Below are 23,561 nucleotides of genomic sequence, written 5' to 3'. Positions count from 1 at the left end.
TGGAAGCCGGGTGCATCTCACGAAGACGCTGAAGGGTGCATCACACACTCAGGGTCGCTGACCTGGCTTCTGAAAGGACGAGTTGGAAGTGAGACGTCCTGGTTGTATAATGTAAAACTTGTTTTTGACGTCATATTATTATTATTATTACATCTGCCTCCTGCTGATGTATTACCTTGTTTGACTATCCTGTTTGTATTTGAACAATCTCTCCCTTTGACACTTGATATATATTTGTTTAACATAATAGGAGTATTATTAGCATATTTCAGTGCACTTCTCATATTTACACCGACAGATATTAATACATGTTAACTGGTGAATAACTCATGCCAGGAGGTTCAGGGATGCCTTTTAAGGAAGTCAGCTGACGTATAAAAAGAGCGAGAAAGTTATCGTAGTGAGGAGGTATTTATATTTACATAAAGGGTACATGGGAGCGCCTGGATGAAGATGGGAATAGGATAAATTGAGTATGAGGGAGATTCTCTATTTGATATTTTTACACAACATCAAAATGTAATGAGTTGTCGTGATTTATGAACTGAATTAATTCACAAAGCACAGTTTACGGGGAGCAGAGACCTATTTGAGACAGTCCATGAGCTTTCTTCCAAATCCAAAATATCTCAAAGAAAGATTGCCATGGAAACGCAAAAGCAAATTTGTGTCAGCTTTAAGATAAACCCTTCTCCCATGGCCTTGCCCGTGGCACCGGCATGCTGGTTGTTATGTACGACACTAATGTCGCTGGGTTTAATAAACATATAGCCTCCAGCAGGGCTTTAAACCCTAATTCTTGCTCGGAGACAACAAAAGGGGAACGCATTTTTATTCAACGTTTTCTTCTCTGCCTATCGGAAAACGAACATTGCAGCTCACCTAATAGCGTGAGTAGGTGACTTGAATGCGGCATGACAACAGAGAACCCTTTAAGCGAGTCCTTTTTTTTCCGGATTTAATTTGTGGATTCGGGGAGACAAGAGGCTTTGCGGTTGGAGATAACAAAGCCAAGCTCCGTGATGTGTGAATAATGTCCGGACAGAGGTTTAGACATCATTAGAATAATCAGCCCCGATGTGGCCGGAGATGCACGGTAATGCAGGGGGAGGCCTGCTGATGGTTGATAGTACACTAATTAAGATGCTACTGGTGCACTTTTCTATTTTTTTTGACAACGCAGACATGCTCTGATCCAACTTCTGCTCAGGAGATTTGTTTCAGTACGCATCTGCTCCTTGTTTCCGTCTAACATGCCAATTAGTCTTCATTCATTTTTAGATTTTTATTCATTAAACCTCCTTTTATGCATTGCGCTCTGCTCAGTTTGACGGTTCCGCTTGAGAAACGTTGACAGATTTTTTTTCTTTATAGGTTTCTCCTTCCAGCTGATGTCAAACTATTTGGCTGCAACTCATTGTTGGTGAAGACCATTCAGCATGTTTGAGGTTTTATCGTATTCCGCTACTCATCTCGCTGTCCGCCGGATTGGAAACCCCCATTGATCACATCAGATTGGTTAAGTAATTGATTGTTACTGGTTATTAACCTCCCAGAACTCTGGTCCTGTTTGCCAGCCACTGAGAACAGCCTGTAATCAGTCACAAATGGCAGCCGCTAATGAAATTAGTTCCTGGTTCTGCCTCACAACTTTGTTTGTTCCACAAAGTATTGGCAAGGGCACAGAGATACCATGGTTTACTCTCCCCAGAGAATGGAGTGATGGAACATCAGAATGCTGATAATGAGCTGCTGGGCCTGTGTTGTCTCTTTGTAATTACTCGTGTGTCTGACTAAAATATTAAGATGAGGACAAGAAAACTTCTGCTTGCCATAGTTTGTGTTATCCACCAATATTGGTGAGCTATTTGACAGATTCTGTGTCCTGATCAAATATTATTTTTCTCACCAAATTAGCGTTTCAAAAGTTGTCTTTAATCATATGTGATATTATGGAGCATGGATGCGTGGGCTGTCTTACCCATAGCCAGATTAACCTTCTGGGGGTGATGGCTGTTTGACTCTATTCAGTTTATTTTCTCTGGCATGCAACCTTTTTAAATATGCAGCATCTGAGCAAAATATAAACAATAATATTGAAAGGTGATATACCCTGGATGGCTGCCTTGCCGAACTGCTGCATCTCATATGTGTGATGTCATAAAATACACTATCTGGGTATCATAGTTCACAGTTGCAGTCAATATTGTGTTACCTGTGTGAATTCAGACAGAAAAGGTTTTTTAAAAACTTAGCGAAGATCATGGTTTAACTTAAAATAAGCCAAATATGTCAACATATCAGGAATGTAACTACACGAATAACTCAATAACACTTTTGGACGGGAACACTGGTTTCCTGGTTGAAAGTCCTGTTTGTTTGACCCAGGGGCGTTTGTAGGATTCAAAGAGGGGGGCTAAGCCCCAAGGGGAGTGGTATGACAGGGTATGTTTTTTTGGGGGGGGGGGGGGGTATCCATTGTTAGGGACAGTTCATAGATTGGTTCAATCAGAAAGTGATTCTAGTGATATGTTATGCTCATTTGGACACTGTCACTGAGATAAAGATGAACTAATTCAGTGTCAAATACACCATTAAATGCAAAAAATATATTATAATAATATATATTAATGCAAACAATAGAGAGATGTCCGGCTGAAGCCCCCCTAAAATAGACCTAACAACGCACATGGTTTGACCCATCCATCATCAGTCTCTCGTCACTAGCCGAAGGACTGAATACTTTTCAATTTAAAAAAAACATACAGTAGGTAGGGTACAAGGTATTGGGATATCAGTTAACTGCCTTAATATTCTTTAAAAACTATTCTTGTTATGTGGGAGTAGAGTTCAAATACTGAATGCTTAGCTGAGAAATATACTACATTTGAATCTCCAACAATGCCAATTAAATCTACTCTTCAATAGTGTGAATTGGATCTCAGGCCACCAGAAGAACACTCAGTCAAATGATGTCGTCCTGCTGTTACATCATCAGATCAGAAAACCCATTTTCACACAATGCTGGCCTGTTCCTTTGAAGCTCACATATACTGCTAATTAGCGTAAAGCCCAATACAACCGGTCTGCATGGCTGCCTTTGTCACTCTGATTGAATTTCTTTAAAGTGCTCTTTTATGAGTGCTTTACACCATTTCCCCCACCTGCCTGTGTACCTCATCTACCACGCTCTGCGGAGTCAATGTGATTGCAACATAATCAGTCATGTTTCCAGAGATTAGACTGCATTTATCAGTCAGCCAAAGCAAAGCGGCCCGATTGTTTCCCAGAGCATGACCAGATGACAGCTCGCCACTGGCTTTGGAAATGCCTCCGATTATCTTGCCATACCCGGGGAGTGGAAACCATTCACTCAAGAGTCAGCTTTTGTCGAGGCTTGACTGGGACACATCTTATTGTCAAGTACCAATAATTGAGCTTTTATGACCATGTGAACTAAGAAAGTGATTCTCCGGCACTACCAGCATGAGTTAGGCCGATACAATGATATCCAACCGCGGCTTTGGAGTGCTCCACATGTGGGGATGTAGGGCTTCTAGAAGGTTCCAATGCTGGTTTGTGTGCGGAAGTCTGTTCTTAACAACTGGTATTGTGTAGCCATGGTGACGGCTGTGAAGGACTCTGAGAAAGCAATCTCCAGGAAGTCATAGCCGCGGGATGAAGCATATGTGGCATGAGGATGGCACCAGAAGGCTGCGTCGTGGATGTCCATTTGGCCATCTGTTGAGGTCCTGCCGCCAGGGCCAGGAAGACCCCCACACCCCTCCACAGAAACCACACAAAGGATGGCATTTTCAAATGCCAGGGCACGGGACAGCGCTTGTCTCCCCCCCCCCCCCCGGAGCTTCCAGACACTGGGCTTCAGACACTCTCGATGGGACTGCCAGAAAACATCCCCGACTGGAGCGATGACTCTCTGCAGGGCATTTGTTTGTGGGCAGCGTGGGACTGCTAGAGTGGAAGCGGTCGCAGCACGGCTCACTCATCGGCCAAAGATCATTACTCTTCCTTATCCCGGGCCAAGTCTTCGGGCCGGTCCAAACGGAGAGCCCATTACCAGCCTTCTCACTGGAGGCCTGACCACTCGGCCTGTGGAGACCTGTTGGCATTCCACCGCTGGTTTGGGAAAACATCTGTAGCCTACTGCCGCTATATCTAAAAAAATCGTATAAAATGCTCAGATTTCTATTTAGTGACAGAGGTTTGGTTTCAGTTTAGAGGGTCGAGGATGAATGAAAAAAAATATCCCCAAATACCTTTGGGACAATAGTTCCGTGTGTTTTTATTTTCCTGTAAATGGTCGTTTCCCATGGTTTCACATGACAGCACACCTCTGATGCGACGGTGCGGTGGTTCTCTTCTTAAAATGTGTGTTTGTGTCGTAGTATTTGAAGGTTATGCGGATAGATAGTTACCGTCATAGATACCTTCTTTTCTGAAGGAAAAAATGCTTTTACTGGCCAACATTTTGACGTATGGCAAGAGCCAATTTAGTTATATTTGGTGTATTCTGTGAATAGACCAAATGTGCATCATTGCAAGAAGTACAATTGCATGTAATGTTTATAGTTCTGCCACTTTGAAATAACTTTATAATGTCATTCGGGAAGTGAAGGCTGTAGATGCAGTTGCAAATTTGCTGATGACATCATCGACGAGCAGACATTGAGACAGAAAAATGCAATTTGCCCAAATCTTTAACATTTCTCTCTTCAACATTCAGACCATTAATATGGCAGCAAACAGTGATTATCTAACCAGAGAATGTCTCTTTCTCTCTATGTTTAGAGGTTCTCCTTGCTTTGTGGGCATGACAGGTCCCTTACCATGTGAACCCACCCCACTGGTTAGCTCACGGTAATCACTCTGCACTGCTCTCATACGTCGATTACAATTGATAACACCGTCTCCACCGATGGCGTCCTTGCCATAGTGTAGCACCCACCCACTGGTTCCCAACACCGTTAGCTCGGTCGTCATGTTGCCGTTGTATGCACTACTCGAAAGGTCCCAGCAGCTAGCCGCTACTTCTATTGAGAGCGGTTTGGAGGCAATTGATGTGCTCAGAACTCCTTTAAAATAATAACCTGTATTCATTGTGGACAACTAATTTTCAGTTTAAAAAAAAAGTTGTAGTGGCACGAGTCTGAAAATGGTCATTTGTACGAGTAAAGTAAAACGTTTTTAGGGTATAGACATGATTAGTACAGGAATATTCACTGCTGGTGGTGAAGAGTTGACATACAGATCTGGATGGATGTGATGGGTAGCAGGTTCTCTGATGATGGAACCCTGGATCCTGGATGCGATCAGAACATATTTTGGCCTGCAATAATATGATTGGCTCTGGAATAATGTGGCAAAGATTGGAAGTTCTCACTAAAGGAGCTGCGATAGTCAGATAAGACAGCAAGAGACTGACAGAGGAATTATGTCTAAATGAACTTCAAAAGAAGCAAAATGTGTTGAGATATGCCTTCACATCTTTGTGCTTTTGTCGTGCCAAAAACATAATATATGCTTGTGTTATTATGCTTCAGCCTGAACCTTAATCCAACATGTGCCTTCTGGTTATTTTGTCATTTGCTTTTCCTCTTTCAAGGGCCGCCATTCTAAAAATACAATCAGCTGAGGTAGCTGTTGAATACTCAGACTTGAGATATGACTGTGGGAATGTGGGTGCGTGTTACAAAACCCCTAAGGAAACAAAATGGCTATTTTCTTTTCAAAGGTCAGTTGGAAGAAAAAGGCCAGATATATCTGCGGCACGCTCCGCTGTCCTTTAAAGAAAGGCCACAAACTAGATTGAGAGCGAGAGAGCGGAGCAGTTCTTATGCACAGATTAGTGAGAGGAGTTTGTGGAATAATGAACAGTCTCCCCTTAGGACCGTCACCTGCTCCACCGACGCATTCGTATGCATGCAAGGTTTGCGGCGCGCGGCAAAAAACACATCCCGCCATTGACGATCCAATCAAATAAGTGCAGAGGACAACCTTTTTGGTTCTTTCAAACAAATGAAAAGCAGCGTAGGTGACACTTTAGCTCGTCGACTCAAGGTCACCTTTCACGAGAGCCTTCCTGTCTCCCTGTGGGACATGTAGGCTCGCCGTCTCTATCAGCGTTATTGATAACGGTCTGGCTGACCTGCAGGTGTTGTGTCCGCACACCTGCCTCACGAATAAAAGATACAGCCGGTTCCTTTCATTTTTTATGAATGACCTGACCGAACGTTTAAAGGATCTTTTCCTACCTCTTAATGGTAGTCACCAAGTTTACTTACTGCGATCTGAGAGCGTGACAGCATTGCTAAAAATAAGTAAGGCAGCTTTCCCCCTCCCAGCCATTCATAAGGGTTAGCAAGCTTAAAACATTGAATTGACACTCGAGTAAAAAAAAGAAAAATTCTAAAAAGCCGACACAGAATTCCTGAAACAATGTCCTTGTTTCAGCCGAAGGAGTGACCGTTACATCCGAACATTTTCAACTAAATGCGTCAGTGGTTGCTCGTAGTAGCTAACGCAAATGGTTGTCGTACATAATAAACACATAAAAGACTGTATCTGAAATGGATAACTGCCTTTTAGGAGGGCACCTAGGGCACCTGTTGGTGGCTTTAAAATCTTGACGTAATAAATCTAGAGCTGTTTGGGGCCCTTGTAGTCGGGGGGCTTATGGTAACGTCTGCCCCTGTTGTTTTTTCCTATGAACCAGAGTGTATTTCAGCATTGTTTCTGACTAAAATAACTTTTTAATTTGACGAACATCTGTGTCATAGCACTGCACATATTTTCTTTCTTTTTTTTAAAAGCCATATTTGGTTTGAAGCACCCATTGCTCCTAGATCCCAGTGATCAGAATACATAACAAACTACGAGCAGACGTTGGCATTTCTTGGTATGTTTCTTCTCTTTTTTCCCCATTTAAAGTTTTTTTTTCTATTTCTTGGGAGTTTTTCCTGATCCGATGTGAGGTCCTGGGTCAGGGAAGTCGTATGTGTTCAGATTCTAAAGCCATTTGAGGCAAATTTGTAGTTTGTGATGTTGGGCTATATAAAATAAACTGAATTGACTTTATCTCTGCACCCAATTGTCCCAGAGTTTGGTTTTCTGTAATCACATCTGAAGATACAGTGAGAGAAAGTTCCAGTGCTCTTCCTTCCACACACGACGAAGGAGTAAGTTGATACATTTTGACTCTGAATTCTTTCAATTGATATTTCTTTAATCTCTCACTGCCTCTTTTGCTTCATCATCACTTTTCGAGATTTCTTGAAAAGAAAACAATTTTGGTTTGAGCCACAGCGAAGGCAATTCTTTGGAGAGGTTTTATTTTCGATCGAGTTCCAGCAGACGCAAGAGGCATGGATGCTGTCTGGTGCTGGGTTCAATTATGTGGCAACCAGCAGGCTGAGAGATAGGTGATGCACTTCTGTGGATGTGGCGTTGATCTTTTTTTCTCCCTTCTGTGTAGACTTCAGTTATTCTTTTAAGTGTTTGCCTGTGGAGTTTTAGTTCTGCAAACATTTATAGCAAGCAACTCTGCCATTGAAATAGAAATCCTTTTGATGGCTGAGTGCAAGAGAGAGTGAAGGCAAAGAGCAGCTTGCTGTGTCATTTAGATTGCCAAACAAAGAGTGTATAAAAACATCCTTTGAATGGATGTTTTAAAGCCTGGAGTTTAGATCTGTAGCTCGCCGCTGTCTTTTTCGGGTGATGTAGCAGCACAATCCGTGAGAGATAAGGACCACGACCGATTCCGCTTGTCATCTGTCAATCAAAGCATATCCACATACTTTCCTTCTACATTCGTACCACTGGTAGCATTAGATAGCCTCATGAAGAAAATACCGCCCACTCTGTCTGAAAGGTGTTTTAACAAATACCATGGATAGAAGGTGTTCTGGAAGGACGAAATGTTTATATCCCTCAAAAACAATCAGCAAAATGTGTGGATATCGCAAATTAAAAAGATAAAACTACAAAAAGCCGAGAACGTTGTCATGGCGAAGCTTTGCAGTGATCATGCTCTGAATGATGACTTTCAACGCTTGGTTTTAGTTAACAATTATTTCAGGGTATATACTTTAGGTGTTTCAGAATGTATTTTAAAGTTGCAAACTCCACATTCCAGGTTGCTTGATACCATAAAATAAGTACATTGAAAGCCTTGAACAACCATCACTTGAAGCTGCTTTGTTAATGGGACCTGAATTGATAATAATCCACCCGCCCACAGTACAAGCAGTTGTCTGAAATCTGTTTTCGACTCCTGTACTAATATATCTTGCTCGCTGTCAAATTTTCTTCCAACGTATGATATTCCCCATCTGGAGCGCAGGAATGTGTGTGTGTGTGTGTGTGTGCGTAGCTCGATGCGACACTAACCACGTCGCTCACATCTGCCTCGGCTCTTTCTCGCCGGGGACCATAAATCTCAGCCCCTGCAGAGCCGAGGCCTCTTCACTCAGCCTCATCTTCTCTGTTGAAGGTGTCTCTTTAAGCTCATCATCTCTCAGGCGGAGAGCGGCCGTCTCCGTGGTTTCCAAAACCCAATTAAAAGAGGATGTTCCAATTAGAGAGCGCAGCGAGCTCAGGTGTGATAGGTAAGAGCATGAAGACCACGGCCTCAGCCGGTCGTCTGGCAACCGACCTTCCTACCCCTAAACCGTCAAGAGCGCTGCACTTTTTGTCTTCTTAATTCCTCACAGTCTCGTCTCGACAGTCCTTTTAAACAGCAGAGGCTGCTGGATGAGCTCGCCATCGGCCTGCCCACACGTTGGCGAAGCCGCTCGCGTCGGCTTATGTGACAAATGGGTTTATGGGGGTTTTATCGTGGCAGTGATGGAATCATAATGTACACGGATTCATTCACTAACACTGAAATCCATACGCAAGCAACCAACAAATCATTGCAGAATCTCCCATCAACATGTGTGAGCGAATGAAAGCAGAGCAGAGTGTGTTCCACCTCTCTCATCACTCAATGTTACGTATCGAGCCAGACCGCTCTCCAGTGTTTACCTTTCTGAGGCCAAAGCTGCCGACAGAACAAACACAGATAACACCCCCCTCCCCCACAATCTAACTGTTGACTTTGCCCCTGCCAATCCACACACACACATACACACACACACCAAGACGAGAAAGGGCCGTCGTACTGTAGATCGCACCATCTTGTTTGTGGGATGACACAAAGTGCTCTGAAGGGCGAGGAAGATAAAGATAAAGTGTTAGGCCGCTAACTGCTCCACATTATCACTGTGTGCTGCCATTAGCTATAGTTTATGGCGTCGCATTTGTAATCACTCGGATAACATATTGGTGTGCTTTGGCATCTCGGAGGCATTAAGCACCGACGCAACATTAGCCGCACATTTGTTGATAGCAGCGATTCGATGTCAGAGAGTCTGACTTGGCTCTCATAAGAAGGGAGCCAAACAATGTTACGTCATCAGCTCTACATTTCCCTTAACTGTGTGATCGATAGAGACTTTAATCTGTAAATAAAATGTATAAAACAAATAATATCAGCATTATTTCTAATGTTTGTTGCCTCTCTAGCTGGTGGCACCCTGCACGACCTACGCAAATGTGGTAGTAGTGGCTTTACAGTAAGAGGAGCCTGGGTTCGGATCCCGGTCTGAACGGTCCTTCTATGCAGAGTTCCATGTTCTCCCCCGTGTCAGCGTGGGTTCCCTCTGGGTTCTCTAGTTTCCTCCCACAGTCCAAAGACATACAGCTCAGGTGAATTGGACTCTAAATTGTCCCGTGAATGGTTTATATATATATATACAGTATATATATTTTTTTTTGTCATTACATCATCGGGTCAAAGGTCAAAGGTTTTGAACAGGTCAAATATTCTTGAATCACAATGGAATTTAGTGGGATGATTGGTTATGCCCATTTGATTAGATTTTGGGTAACTGAAGGTAAAAGTCAAGGTCATAAAGGTCAACATCTTTAAAATTTAACCATGAGGATTTTTTTTTCCAATTGGCATCCAACTATGCTAAAATGTTCATAATTCAATGCCCAATCTTGTGACAGGTATCCCATCCACCACCCTGACAGTTTACAATGTTTTGTTGCGTTCTTCTTTGTTCAGTGAAACTGAATAAAATCAATAAATAAAAAGTTGCATGTGTAATGAACGTTGGCATCATGAGGAGCAAAATATTTCAAAATGGACACGGTTTCAGGGATACTGTACCATTAATTTAAGATTTTCTTTTTGAGTTTGTTGGTCACATACAGCATAAAGACTTATTCCAAGTTTCCTTTGAACTTGAAGTTGCCGCATGTTTGAATCTGCTTGTGTTTTCTGCACACTTTTCCTTTTTTAGGAATTACTCAAGCATTTTGTTATATACTGTAAATGTGTCTGTCGTGAAACTGATGAAGCTGTTATCTTCATTTGCCTTTGTGTTGCAATGCATTGAGCTTTAAGGGCTCCCATAAATGTTGCTGTGAGAGGGAAATAACACTATGTTCATGCCAGCTTAAGAATGTGGGTGTGAACACATTTTTCACAATGATTGACTGATATTTCTAAAAGAAAAAAACATTTCACAATCTTATTAATATATTCAACCTTTCGTGCGTGAACAAATATATGTAATGAGCATCTTGGGAACATAACATTCAAACACTAACCGTGTTTCTTTTATATTTGTATGTGCATTTTACAGTAACACACTAGAAAAGTTGTATGAGAAGTAAAAAGTTGCATCAAACACTTAATTGAGCAAAAAAGATTTGACTCGCTCAAGGTTTTTTTATTGCCTCGGTTGAAAACAGTTGATGCACGAAATGGAATATGGAAGCACGTGGTGAACATGTAACTTAAATCCCTGAATACCACTCTCCATTTTTTTTTATGGGTAAATTGAGCAAGCCAACTTGTTCTCTGTCCGGGTTCCAAAGTGGCACCAAACTACACCTTAGTTGATTTTATTTGCTCTTAACCAGTTGATGGAAGTGAACCTAAATCACATCCACATCCCATGGTTATGGCTGAAGCTTGAACCTCGGTGCATCACTCACAAACCGACAGGTTTAGATCAAAGTGGATGTATATTTGAATCAAAAAGGCAGACAGGAGTTGAAATTAGGTTATCTTTCAGAAAAGGCTAACTTTTCCATTCCAAATTGGGGTTAGTCATGGAATTATCAATCCGTGCATGAGCGCGTGTCTAGAAACCATGGATGGATGCAAATTATTAGCAGGGAATAAGTGAAGATGAACCAGTGTATCCATCGCTATAGGCTGATTAAGGAAATGGGAAGCAGGTGAGTGGTGAGGGTCTGTCGTTGTAAGACAGGGGTCCCCAACCCCCGGGCCGCGGCCCGGTACCGGTCCACGGCTTGGTTGGAACCGGGCCGTGGAAAAAGTGAATAAAAAAAGTTGTAATTTATTTTTTATTTTTTAAATCAGTCGGAAAAATATATTATTTTGAAAAAGGACCGGATACACCCGTGTGTACGTCTGAGCCGCGTTCAGGAGTTTTAAAGTTCGGGTTAATCGCTGCAGGCGAGTCTCACGCGCCGAACCCTCTGCTGGCGGCACATTTCAGTGACAAAGAATCTTCAAACAGATTCAACCTGCTCAATGAATTCTGTCACTTCAGGGAAATGACAACTGATTTCAAGTTGGCCGATAGTCGCTGCTGTGTGGGCGAGTGAACAGCGGAATATTCTACGTTTCAGACGTTGACCGGGTGGAAGAGGCTTTTAAAAGAGTTTGAGCGGTACTCCAACCACAAAAGACCCGACTGCAAAAGAATAGACCTGCAACCCATTAGTAAACAAACCCACCCGGTGAATCGAGCCCGTCCGAGCTAGAAGAACATGTGTTCGACATGCAAATGACGGTGGCCTTAAGGGACATTTCACACAACAACTCTGCCGGTATTCTAATGACAGCGACCAGAACTCGGTTAGGAGCAGCGGACCAAACACACGTCTGTGTCGCCGTCTCCATCAGCGGCTCGTTGCAGGTAAACAAGCGCACGGCTCACACTAATTCGGCGTAATGATGAGTTGTAGTTTTGGCACTTTATGCCATTCGTATAATTGTATGACGGCATATTTATTACGTCATTTATATTGCCGGTCTGTGAAAATAATTTCTGACACGGAACCGGTCCGTGGCTCAAAAAAGGTTGGGGACCGCTGTTGTAAGAGATGGAAAAAGTGGTACTGCAGGTGAAACCAGGTTATCTTTCAGAAAAGGCTAACTATTCCATTCCAAATTGGGGTTAGGCATGGAATTATCAATCCGTGGATGAGCGCATGTCTAGAAACCATGGATGGATGCAATTTAGTAGCAGGGAATAAGTGGAGATGAGCCAGTGTATCCATCACTATAGGCTGATTATATCACAGGATCACACGGGTAAGCTCAGGTGCAGAAGAACTGTCCGACTCCAGATTTGAGAATCAAATGTTTTTACTTCAAAACAGACTGGTCAAGAGTGAATCGACACGAGGGACAAAACACACAACAATCTGGCAGGGGACAAGGCAAAGACTGGGAGAATAAATAAGGGGGGGAAACACAGGTGTGGGACATCGGGGATCAGGGAGACGGGAGTGGCTGGGGCAGGTGACGGAAATGAAACAATCAGGAGAGGCTGAGGGCAGGTGCAGGGAATGACCAATCACTGGGGAGCCGTACACACAATTATCAGGGTGTTACAGATGAAGGAAATGTGAAGCAGGTGAGTGGGGAGGGTCAGGCGTTGGAAGAAATGGAAAAAGTAGTACTGCCGGGCAGGAGGTCGTGGCTGTCTCTGCAACCACGACGGCAAACAGAGCGGATCACAGAATGAATAGTTGGAGCCGGCTCTGTGTCGTGACATCTGCGGCGTATTTCACATGTTTCAAAGCAGTCACTGTTTCAGCTCTTGGCCCCACCTGGCCCCGTGTGGCACACTGCCAGACCAAAGCTACCACAGGCACTACTGGACCCTCCCAGCAGACAGAGCTCCAGTCGGCAGAGCACATGCGATAGCTCAGTCTGGATGGCAGGTGCCACGGGACGGCAGAGTTTAGTTATGGAATAGAATGGGGTGATTTATCTCAATAATGACTCCTTTTTTGTGTGACAAGGCAATTTCACTGCCCAGGGGTGTTATTTTTGTCTCTCTCTCTCTTTCCTTCGCGGACTGAATGTTGTTTTCAAAGGGAAGCGGTGCTGATGGAATGGGCCGAGATCAAACCGGCGGAGGAGGCTTTCGTAAACGCACACATGAGCGATCCTTAAGTTTGGCTGTGTCAGCTTAAGAGGTGGCAATAAAGAGCGAGGGGATGCAGCGCTGGAGAGAAACGACACCGGTTCTGAGTTCATCTTTCTTTGCTTTCGTGAAGAGGTTGCCGTCGAGGGTTGAGCCTCAACGACACGCTGCCTTTTGATTCTCTCCCTTCCCTTTGATCCACTGTCACGTAAATCTGCCATGTGGCTGTGCATCTGTATCTGTAGTGTTCACATCAAAACGCTTTCAATCAAGCCGGCAGTGACTTGGTCCTCTTTGTGGCGTCTGCAAAACATCCTTTCATTTAAATGTCAAAGTACAAGCAGGCATGTGGCTTCTATATAACATGGGTTTAGAATCAGTGTTACAGAGAGCTGCTCGGAGGTGTTGCTGTTATTTATACGGACATAGCAAATGATACAGTTGGAGTACACCTAAGAACATGTTTTAATGGGCACTGAGAAAACAGAGGGCTTTACAATTGGATTTGTAGCGATTGCACATTTCTAATTTGTGATTTTGGGCGATAAAAAAAATAAATGGGCAATCGATTGAATGCAAATGATTAGCATTTAATTTTTTTTATATATTTCAGGTTGTATTTTCACACTGAAACCAGAAAACAGGTGCTAGACATTATGACACAAGTTGAGATTTCATCCACTTTTATTAATGCACAAATTGAAAATACACATGAAAGGAGTGTAAATTAGGAAAATCAACCAAAAAGACCAGGGAAAATCTCTTAATTCTTTTTTTACACGTGACTATTGAAGAGACAAAGAATTGCAGCAGGATCGATTAGGAAACCTTAATCCATGAGACAAACATAAATGCCCTAATACCCAACTTTTTCTACATTGTTGAAGCTTGACAGGCACCTATTTCTGGATGAACCAACTGCTAATAATTACCATTTGCATAATTTCTCTAAATTCCCTTTAAATTCGAGCTACATTCGGATGGAAAGCTGGCTATAATGTTTGAGAATGTATTCAGTACATTCCTTAAGTGACCTAAAGTAAGGGAGAATATATGTTAGCTTTAGTTTATACGTTCAATCAAAGTCTTGGAGCCAAATTCTACAGCATTATTTGTAAAAGGTTTGTCATTTGAAGCAATTACTTTCTTACTGGTTAATACCATGTACTTACATTTTAAGGATGAGATGGAAGCCATACACAAATGTTGGGTTTACATGTTGGGACAAATCCATTTGTTTTCACTTTCTAAAACGCCATCATGTCCACATTTATATCCTCAATGTGAGGTTCTGAACGAAGGTCTGTTCAATACCTGTCGAGTATGCAGTTGTAAATGTTAACAAGGTGTCAATGAATGGGTTTTGGTCCCCGATCTCTGCAGCATCGGTCGAGTAAGTAAGTGGCCTAATGGTCTACTCGTCTATCCGATGAGTAGAAGCCATTGTGACGCTGAAGGAGGATAAAAACCAGCTCGGGAGATTTTTAGTGAAGTTATTACAATTGAATGTCCGAAACACACTTCATGGCAATCCATCCAAAAACTGTCCAACCTCTATGAGGTCCAAAGTCCTTACTATTCATTTAATATGAACTGTGAATGCCTGCACAAACTTCTTGGCTATTTCCGTTTCTCCACACCACTATTACAGAGTTGTCCGACCGGCCCCCAGGCTACAGATTCGCATTAGGATTAAATGAGAACCATTACGGCACACTGTGGAATATGGAACAATTCCCTACGGACATTCGTCTAGCTTGGCAAATGAATCATATCTAAGGCATGTATACATCCATTAACCTGATCGAGTCAGTCAATTGAAGTGTGTGTGTGTGAGATAATTAAAGCATGGACTTGGATATCGGAATGTGGAGATTGGTCAAAAGGGGCTCAGCTGATTAGTGTCAGTCCTGTCTTAAAGAAACAGTGCAGCGTAAAAGGTCACGCCACACTGACTTCCGGGCACTCTTTGATTTGAAAATCTAATTTCAACGAGCAGTCAGTGTACATATACATGTTACACACACATTAGGCATTCACTGATATACGAGCCTGCCATATCTCTTCATTAAATGTCACATAGTGACCATCATAGTCCACTCATGTAAAGGCAGCAATACATCCCAGGGTCCCTTTGCGATGGTTTTATTTAAAAGGAACTGGTAATCTGCATGTTCAGATTGATGTCCTACCTTCCAAGAAACTATTAATTTAAGTTCAAATCAATATGCTTTATAATGCGGCTTGGCAATGAAGATACATGTGGAGTTAACATTGGATGGAGAATACCAAGTAAAATGAATGTGCAGCTCGGGGCAAAGGTGCAGATGATTCCCAACCGGTCACGCTTTACCTTGAGTCTCTGCACAGATTAAGAAAAACCTTAAAGTAAATACAGTCGGGAAAATAGCAGCGGCTTTGAAATGACACAACCACTTCTACTCTAAAAATCAAATTCATACTTAAAATTTGCAAATTTGAGAGAAATCTAATGACATTTATCACCAGCATAATAAGGACACTTTGTTCATGAATGCATCTCCAAAGTTGTTCATACTGAATTGATCTTATTGCATCCGTCCATCCGGAGAGAGGGATCCTCCTCTGTTGCTCTCATGAAGGTTTCTTCCCTTTTTTCCCCGTGAAAGGTTTTTTTTCTCTTTTTTAGGGGCGTTTTTTCTGATCCGATGTGAGGTCAAAGGTCAGGGATGTCGTACGTGTACAGCTTGTAAAGCCCTTTGAGGCAAATTCTTAATTTTGGATAATGGGCTCTACAAAATAAACTGAATTGAATCTTAAAAAAACATTGACTGGCAACATATTTAGTTTGTTAAAGAACAATAATTATTCGTACCAAACATCATATACATCTCGTGTTTTTCTGTAATTTCTGGTAAGATCCTCTGTGTTATGGTTGAGGAAGGATGCATGTTAGCTATGGTAAAAGTGAAATGCTGACATGAAACATGTCCAATCAGATGTTGAGGCTATTGACTGAGGGTTGTAGAAAAAACCCCATTAAATGCCAAGTAACTGCACAAGGATTTACATCTTCTGCTCCTTCATGGCCGGGTCGCCGGTTGACCTCAGGTAGCAATCCTAAAAAAAGTTTGTTGTGTTTGAATCTTTTTGCTTTTACAATTAAATGAATGAGAGGACTGGCATTTCCGTCGCAAAGCCTAACATGGTGTTCATGCAGCTTTCACCATAATTAACTATTTGAACTTGACGGTGTAAAAATCCTTGGCCCTGGTTTTGAAATCTCATATTATGTGTTTTAAGCATTGCCACAGTGGTCATGTTGTTCTACATTGTGCTCCACAATTATGTCTATACTTGTTATCCCTATTCATCAAATATATAAGACCAGTGAATATGGTAAGGCTACACGTGATGGAGGTTCTCCCAAATGAAACATGCGAGAGACTTTTCTTCTTGTTCCATTGTAAAGTCTGTGAGAAAATGTCTCCTTCCCTCTTGATTTATCACCTCAGTAAACATTGTAAACAGGAGTTAATGGTCTCAATCTCACGTTTAATGTCTTCTACAATACAGCATGCTGGGGTATGGGTATGCCTGAGGGTATGGCTACCTGGTGATTGAGAGGTTGCCAGCACATTTATGTCTAGTCTAGAAGAAGAGAGTGTTTTCTGTCTTCTTTAACCCCTTCAAAGTGCATTTTCAATCCGAAAAGTTAATTGTAAAAATATCTTATTCAGCATTTAGTTGTACTTGGCTCCGCCCTCTCGGCACTTCTGGTTCCAAGAAAAACCGATGGCAGCGGCCAAGACGAGGCTTCAAAATGAAAATCCACAAACCAATGGGAGACATCACAGTGAATAAATCCACTTCTTATACACACTGCCATATAACATCTAAAACGTACCACCTATGGATTCAATCATTGAAGGCAAATATGTTCAAATATCACATATGTATCCATCTCCAGCTTCTGCTGAAGATCACGTGACACGGGACCTCCAGCTTCTGCTGAAGATCACGTGACACGCGACCTCCAGCTTCTGCAGAAGATCACGTGACACGCGACCTCCAGCTTCTGCAGAAGATCACGTGACACGGGACCTCAAGCTTCTGCTGAAGATCACGTGACACGCTCCAACGCTTGAAAACAGCTACTGAATGATTGTTTATTCAGCGACAGTTTCCAATGTTAAGAACCTCCGATAGCTCTTGTATGTTTATAATTTACTTATTTTGATAATTGCTAGAGATATTTTAAGGTACTGGAACTCACAAGCACGACTCAGATGGACAAGCGAAACTACTTTACTTCATTTCAGGCAGGGTCAAAACCGGGAGGTCAGTCAAAACAGGCAAACAAATCGGAGAAGGGGCAGACAGAACGGGGTCAGAACAGGTGGAGCAGGCGTGGGCCAAAGATATGCTGGAGAGTTTGGCACTAACACACAAGACAATCTGGCAGAGGGCAAGTGAAGGGACCTAAGAGGGACTAATGAGGAAATGGGAAACGGTTGAAATGGGCGTGAGGACCAGTTGAAGGGAAAGAGGGATGATCGGGTGTGACGGGCTGGATCGGAAATGACATAACCAGGCAGATGGGAGGAAAACAACTAATGTGACGGGGAATTTCGTGACAGATGTGAAACAGAGCACATCGTACATTTGTACACAATTCAGAGGTCTACTGCAAAAATGGAGACACTTATGTACCGGTGTATTCAAATAGATTTAACTAAATTTGTCATTACTGTGGTGAGTGACAATTGTGTTATGGAATTAATGGATTGCACATCACCCCGCTCTATTCTCTGACTCGAAGCACAATGACATTTCCTTGAAATTGGTAATCCATCACACTGAACATTGACACGTTTGCATATATTATTGTCGCAGTTATGTTTAAGAAGACACTGTTTTGACAACTTTGTCAACATCTGCAGTTTCAGAGATATTAGCTGCTGAGCGCTAACGTTTGGTTGTGCTTTACAGTCCTGGGCCCTTACTTTTCTTACGATTTTTGGTTTGTTTGGGTATGCAGGATATTTATCTGTTCCATAATGGTGGACACATCATAGAAGAGAAAACGGGGGAAAGTTTTGAAGAAAAAATACACTTCACATTGTATGAAGTGGAAGAGGTCAGGTTGGTTACATCCATAGCAGTTAATTCCTACAATCATTCACCTGAGAGAATTACTAAATTATGAACTCCTAATTGGATAAACCTGACACAACATGACCTCATTCATTTTCTATGCAACTATAATTTCAAGGATTTCGTTTCAACTAATATATCAGAGGTACTTTTTTACCATGCCAATTGTTCTTTTTTTCCAACATGCCTTCTCAGACCTCTGCGGGAATCCCCCTGAAAAATAAATACAAATTATTTCAAGATATTACCATAATGTAAAGAAATGCGTCGAAACCAACGGCTTCCAATAAAGATGCTAATGATCAAAATCGTACAGTATGCTTGAGAGAATTGCCGTTAATAATGTAAAGCATTATGCAATTAATAAGTAAAGGAAATATGCAGTATACCTAAACGTTCAACACAAATAAATACTAGAACTGTGTTATCTTAAATTCATGATAACATTATGGAACAGAAACCCGTTTTATTTTTGATAAACTTACTGACATACTTCTAATCTGCTATGTCTGGTGTCACTTCCTGCTCTTGTGTGTTTGCCCCACCCGATTGTCTTCCACACTGTGTAATGACCCTACTCCACTCCCCTCTATTCAGCATATACTATACATATAGGAAGTAGGCGGAGTCATTGTGAGACCAACCATGGGTTTGTGGATAGCGTTTTTAAGGATTTGAGTTTGGTATTTCTTTTCGGTATCTTCGATTTTGTCCGTTGGTATCTGTTTTTTTGTGTGTGTGAAGGACCGTGAGCATTGTTAGACTGCAGAGGGGAAACATAGTGACACCATTTATTAAAGTGTACCCTGGTCCATCATCTATTTTTACTCTAAATGGAATCGTAATTCACGATATAAACATCATGCTCTATCACCTCCTTGTGGCCATTAGAAAGAATGCAGATTTTAAAGCACTTCTCCATTGGCTTCACTTTTCAATGCCGAAGGTTGCCACCTGTAATACCCCCTAGTCGATGAGCTTCCTCTCGGTGTCATTGTTAGTTTGTCTTCTCGCCTTGTGTGAAGAAGTCCAGCCGGTTTCCAGTTACTCCCCCAGTGGGTTGCCTGTTTTTGGACTGTCATTAAATCATTGAACAGCACCTGCTGCCTTCTTCATCAGTGTTTTGACACCTTGTGTGTCTTGAGACCCCCAAAGTGTGGAGAAGACCATCCTCCCTCTTTTTCTCCCTCTCCATCGATGAGAAAATGTCACAGCGAGATATTCAGACACACGGCTCCACTTGATGTCCTCTGTGGTTCGCTGTACATGATCTGTCGATGGCCGCGAGAACCAACAGAACAGTTTTCATATACTCGCATGTGAAGCAGTGAATTCACAGAATTTTTCACTGGAGATGTTTGATAAAACCAGAATTGAAAAGAGACATCTCGTTGGAATCAGTGGTTACGTTATTAAGTCAGGATTACCAAGTTCCACCTGGTGAATGTTTGAAAGAGACAATTAGTTTATGTATGTGAAAGATACAAGGCTACAAGGCATGTTGTCTCTCGACCGAGGACGATAACTGCTTCGATATTTAGCATTTTTAGTTGCAAAAAAATATACGTCCCGGTGTTTCAGCTGGTAATATTCTGCCCTGGCCACAAACATGTTCGTTATGGGTTGTACGTTCATGGTTGTACGTTACTGGCTGTACGTTACTGGCTCTACGATAATAATTATACGTTTCTGGCCATACGTTACTGGCCGTACGTTACTAGTACAGATACATACATATTTTAAAAGCTTCCCCACATAATCAGGACCAAAGGAAACGGCTCATAGTTGGATTTTTCAACAACATGGTTGTTGGAGCGTATTGGTTATCAGCAAATATGAAAGCTAAACTATTAACATTAATAACATTGTAATTATCAATCCGATTATTAGCATGCGAGTGTAAAGTGGAGGTTTACATTTTAACACCAGCCACAATATCCAGCTATTATCACACCACACATGTGCAAAGTAATCACAGAAATAAAAATAGCGGAAATAATCTTGTATGCGATTACGCTACGCAAAACTACAAAAATGGCGGCGAGGCCCTGATTATTTAACGAAGTAATGGGGCTCATATTGATGCTACGAATACACAATGCGTGCGTCAGTAAAATGACAACAGTTAACAAGACAGTTAAACTTCCTACAAAACCAACCAGGTCACAAACACTGACTTCCCTCTGCCCAGACACAAGCCTCTTACTTTGAGATTACTTCGCCGCGGTAGGCGTGTTTCTTTAAATTTGTGTCTTCAATTCGGGACCCTGAGCTTCACTGCGCGGCGACCCCAGCGATATAGTTTCACCCATATCTCACACGTGAGCGAGTTGGTTTCGGTGTGTTTCAAGTCAAATCCGGCTTCGAGGAAAGCCCCCATTCCTTTGTTTCAGCCACATGGTAGAATGTAAAAGTAGTGAATAACAATAACATGAATGGTTCCTTCTTTCTCGAAATATAAGTCAACCTTCAAAAAATACCAATCAGTCCGACCCCCCCACACACACTGAGCCCCGCCACAGGTTGGCCCTTGCTTGTTTGTGATAAATGCTGCATTTGTGTCCAGGGTGTAGGCTTATTTCTGCTCAGTTGCCTGCACTGGCTAAGCTAAGCCTTGTGTTGCTGATAATGGCAACTGTGAAAAGAGTGGGGGAACTGAATGAAAACCGGGGGGGGGGGGGAGTAGCTGTGAGCTGTGGGTCCAGCCGTGCCCTGCCAGGCCTGTATGCACGATCATTATGTGTCCTGCAGTGTCACACGGGTGCACACCACTCTACCTCACTCCTGCTCTGTACATCAGCGTAACAGCCTTTTTTTGTTCATCTCTTCAAGTGAGGACGGCCATATTGACATTTCATGTGCTGGAGGAACCTTTCCCCTCACAGATAGTTCTGTGTGTTTTTTGTGTGTGCTGGAAAAATTGCTTTAAAAGACATATGTCTAAGGGGAGGAGAGCAGTTACCAGGTGAACTGCTGCATCTTTTTTATATTTTAGGGTTGAGATAAAGGCCTTAAACTCATCTCAATCCATCATTGTCAGTATGGAGTATGTATTGCTATTTTAGATATTTGGAGTGTTATAGGCTTTTGTTGTTTAGGCAGTGTAAAATAGGAATGTTTTAAAGCACAGTACAAGTACTTAGCAGTTACAAGGTAGTTTTAATTTACCATTTACTACACTGCTAACTGCTTTCCTACCTGCAAATAATTGTATAAAAATCAGAATTTGGCCAATAAAAAACGTCTTCATTAATTAATTGATTAATTAATTAGATCTAAATTTTCAGTCTCATTTTATGGCACATTAATCATGAGGAATTAAAGAAATACATAAAGAAATGTCATGAATACAGTTTACAGAAGACCAGTTTCTTAATGTTCAAAGAAATGAAAAGTTTGCTTTTCTTTTGACAGAAGACACATGGCTCTTTGTTTCTGTGCATATAGATTTCAGAAGAGTGTGTACATCACTCAATATAAATTAAATTACTTCCGTGACAGTTTTCACACAAATTAATCGTTTTCCAATTCCAATCCTGCCACGATTTAACGAGTTACCGCTCCACAAAAAAACCTTGTAGCAAGTATTCACGAATGGGAGTAGCCAAGGCTGATGATTTTTCATTGGTTACTCTCCCTTCTGGGGCAGTGAACACAACACAACGACCCGCGGATAACGGTGCTACTGTGTATTCAGCCTCACTAACTTTAGATGCCGATGGACACTAAAATTAAGTCAACCGCGATGAACGACAAGGCTTCCACTACGTCTCTGGCACTCCCCCAAGCCATCCGTCACAAGTGAGGGGGTGATGCTTCGCCAGAGGGCTGGGATTCGGAGGAACCAGTTCTGATGACATCACCTCGGATGATGCCATCTGAATGCACGAGTCGTGGGTCAGCAGCATACTTATTTATTTAATTTTTAAATCACCCCTCGGAAGCCCAGATTTTCACTTTCAGAACCAAGGGGATTCCTAATTCTACACAGATGTGAAGGGCAAGGCTACTTGTGTGTGTGTGTGTGTGTGTGCATCCATTGGGTGTGCATCTTATAAGCAGATAAGAGGCCGTGCGTGTCCACACTTCAGAGGGGACGCGAGGCGCAGTCACCGGGCTTGAATCTAAGCGGAGTGAAGATTGTTTACGGACTGCCAAAAGTAATTAATCTCCCTTCTTTGAAAAAAATTAATCGGATTAAACATCCTCGTGGCCCAGTGAGTCCGTCTCCCTGCAACGGGCGGCCTCCCCTCTGTCCCCGCTGCGTGCCCACAATGCCAGTCCGCGACAATTGGCTGCACAAAAGACTCTGGAGTGTAATCGCATTGTCCGGCTCGTCTGAATGCTCGTCTTTCACGGTAGGGGAGGGGGGGGGGGGGAGCGTTGTCCGCTTGACCACTATCGTATCGTATGACCTTTGATAGAGATGCTGAGGCGCTGAGAGAGGGTTGTTGATTAGAGCTTCATCTGTGCGTCTGTGGCCGCGGGTGAAACACATGTTCACGTGAGGATTTGACCTTTCCAGCAGTATTCAGATGAGGATTCGGTGTCCTCCTCGTCCTGTGTAAGTCGGTTAACATCCTAAAGAGGCTGATCCACTGGTTACTCGAGCTCTTACCGTCCGTGCTTAATGCTGCCAACGGTTTCATTTTCTTTCTTCCAACAGACCCATACACTCGTTTGATTGAGACGTTATAACTAAAATGGTATATTCAACATCTCTAATTCTAAACTAGTCAAACTTGTAGCCGCTGTTACATCATGTCTACAACATCGACTGTACATAACAAGTGGATGTAGTCACAGAGACTTCAACCGTTGGTTGGACTACAGATTTGAAGACATTTCTCTGTCACCATTTTGGATTTTGGCCATCGCCATCTTATGGTGCAGCCAAGTACAACCCGACAGTGAAAAAGGATTTTAAGCCAACCAAGATTTTACAACTAATGTTCATGAACTGAAAACAAACAAAGGGTTAAAGTTTTACGATGATCACTCACCTTTTAGCCCGACCTTAAGCGTGCCCTTCTCCATGGACCATCATTTACTGAATTAATATCACGCTGTATTGAAGAAGACTTGAAACTAGAAATTGAGATAATAAACTAAACTACAATCAAACTTCTGGTGGACATTATGCAGGTTTAAGGCATTTAAAGCATT

General features: G+C 42.3%; 1 long non-coding RNA gene across 2 annotated transcripts in view; it reads left to right on the top strand.

Annotated features, from left to right (window-relative positions):
• LOC130206466 (uncharacterized) overlaps positions 1–23,561 on the top strand; it is a 49,842-nt gene that overhangs the window by 5,341 nt on the left and 20,940 nt on the right. Inside the window, exon 1 of one of the 2 annotated variants that reach the window (XR_008834107.1) lies at positions 22,647–22,753. The exons of the other annotated variant lie outside the window; for it this stretch is intronic. This is a non-coding gene — a long non-coding RNA (uncharacterized LOC130206466). Of the gene's footprint in view, positions 1–22,646; positions 22,754–23,561 lie in introns of those variants that run through there. 2 annotated transcript variants of the gene reach the window in all.

Source organism: Pseudoliparis swirei, chromosome 16 (assembly GCF_029220125.1).
Source record: "Pseudoliparis swirei isolate HS2019 ecotype Mariana Trench chromosome 16, NWPU_hadal_v1, whole genome shotgun sequence".
Taxonomy (NCBI): Eukaryota; Metazoa; Chordata; class Actinopteri; order Perciformes; family Liparidae; genus Pseudoliparis; species Pseudoliparis swirei.
The sequence above is the reverse complement of the archived record's forward strand: the minus strand, read 5'-3'. Positions and strand labels throughout refer to the sequence as shown.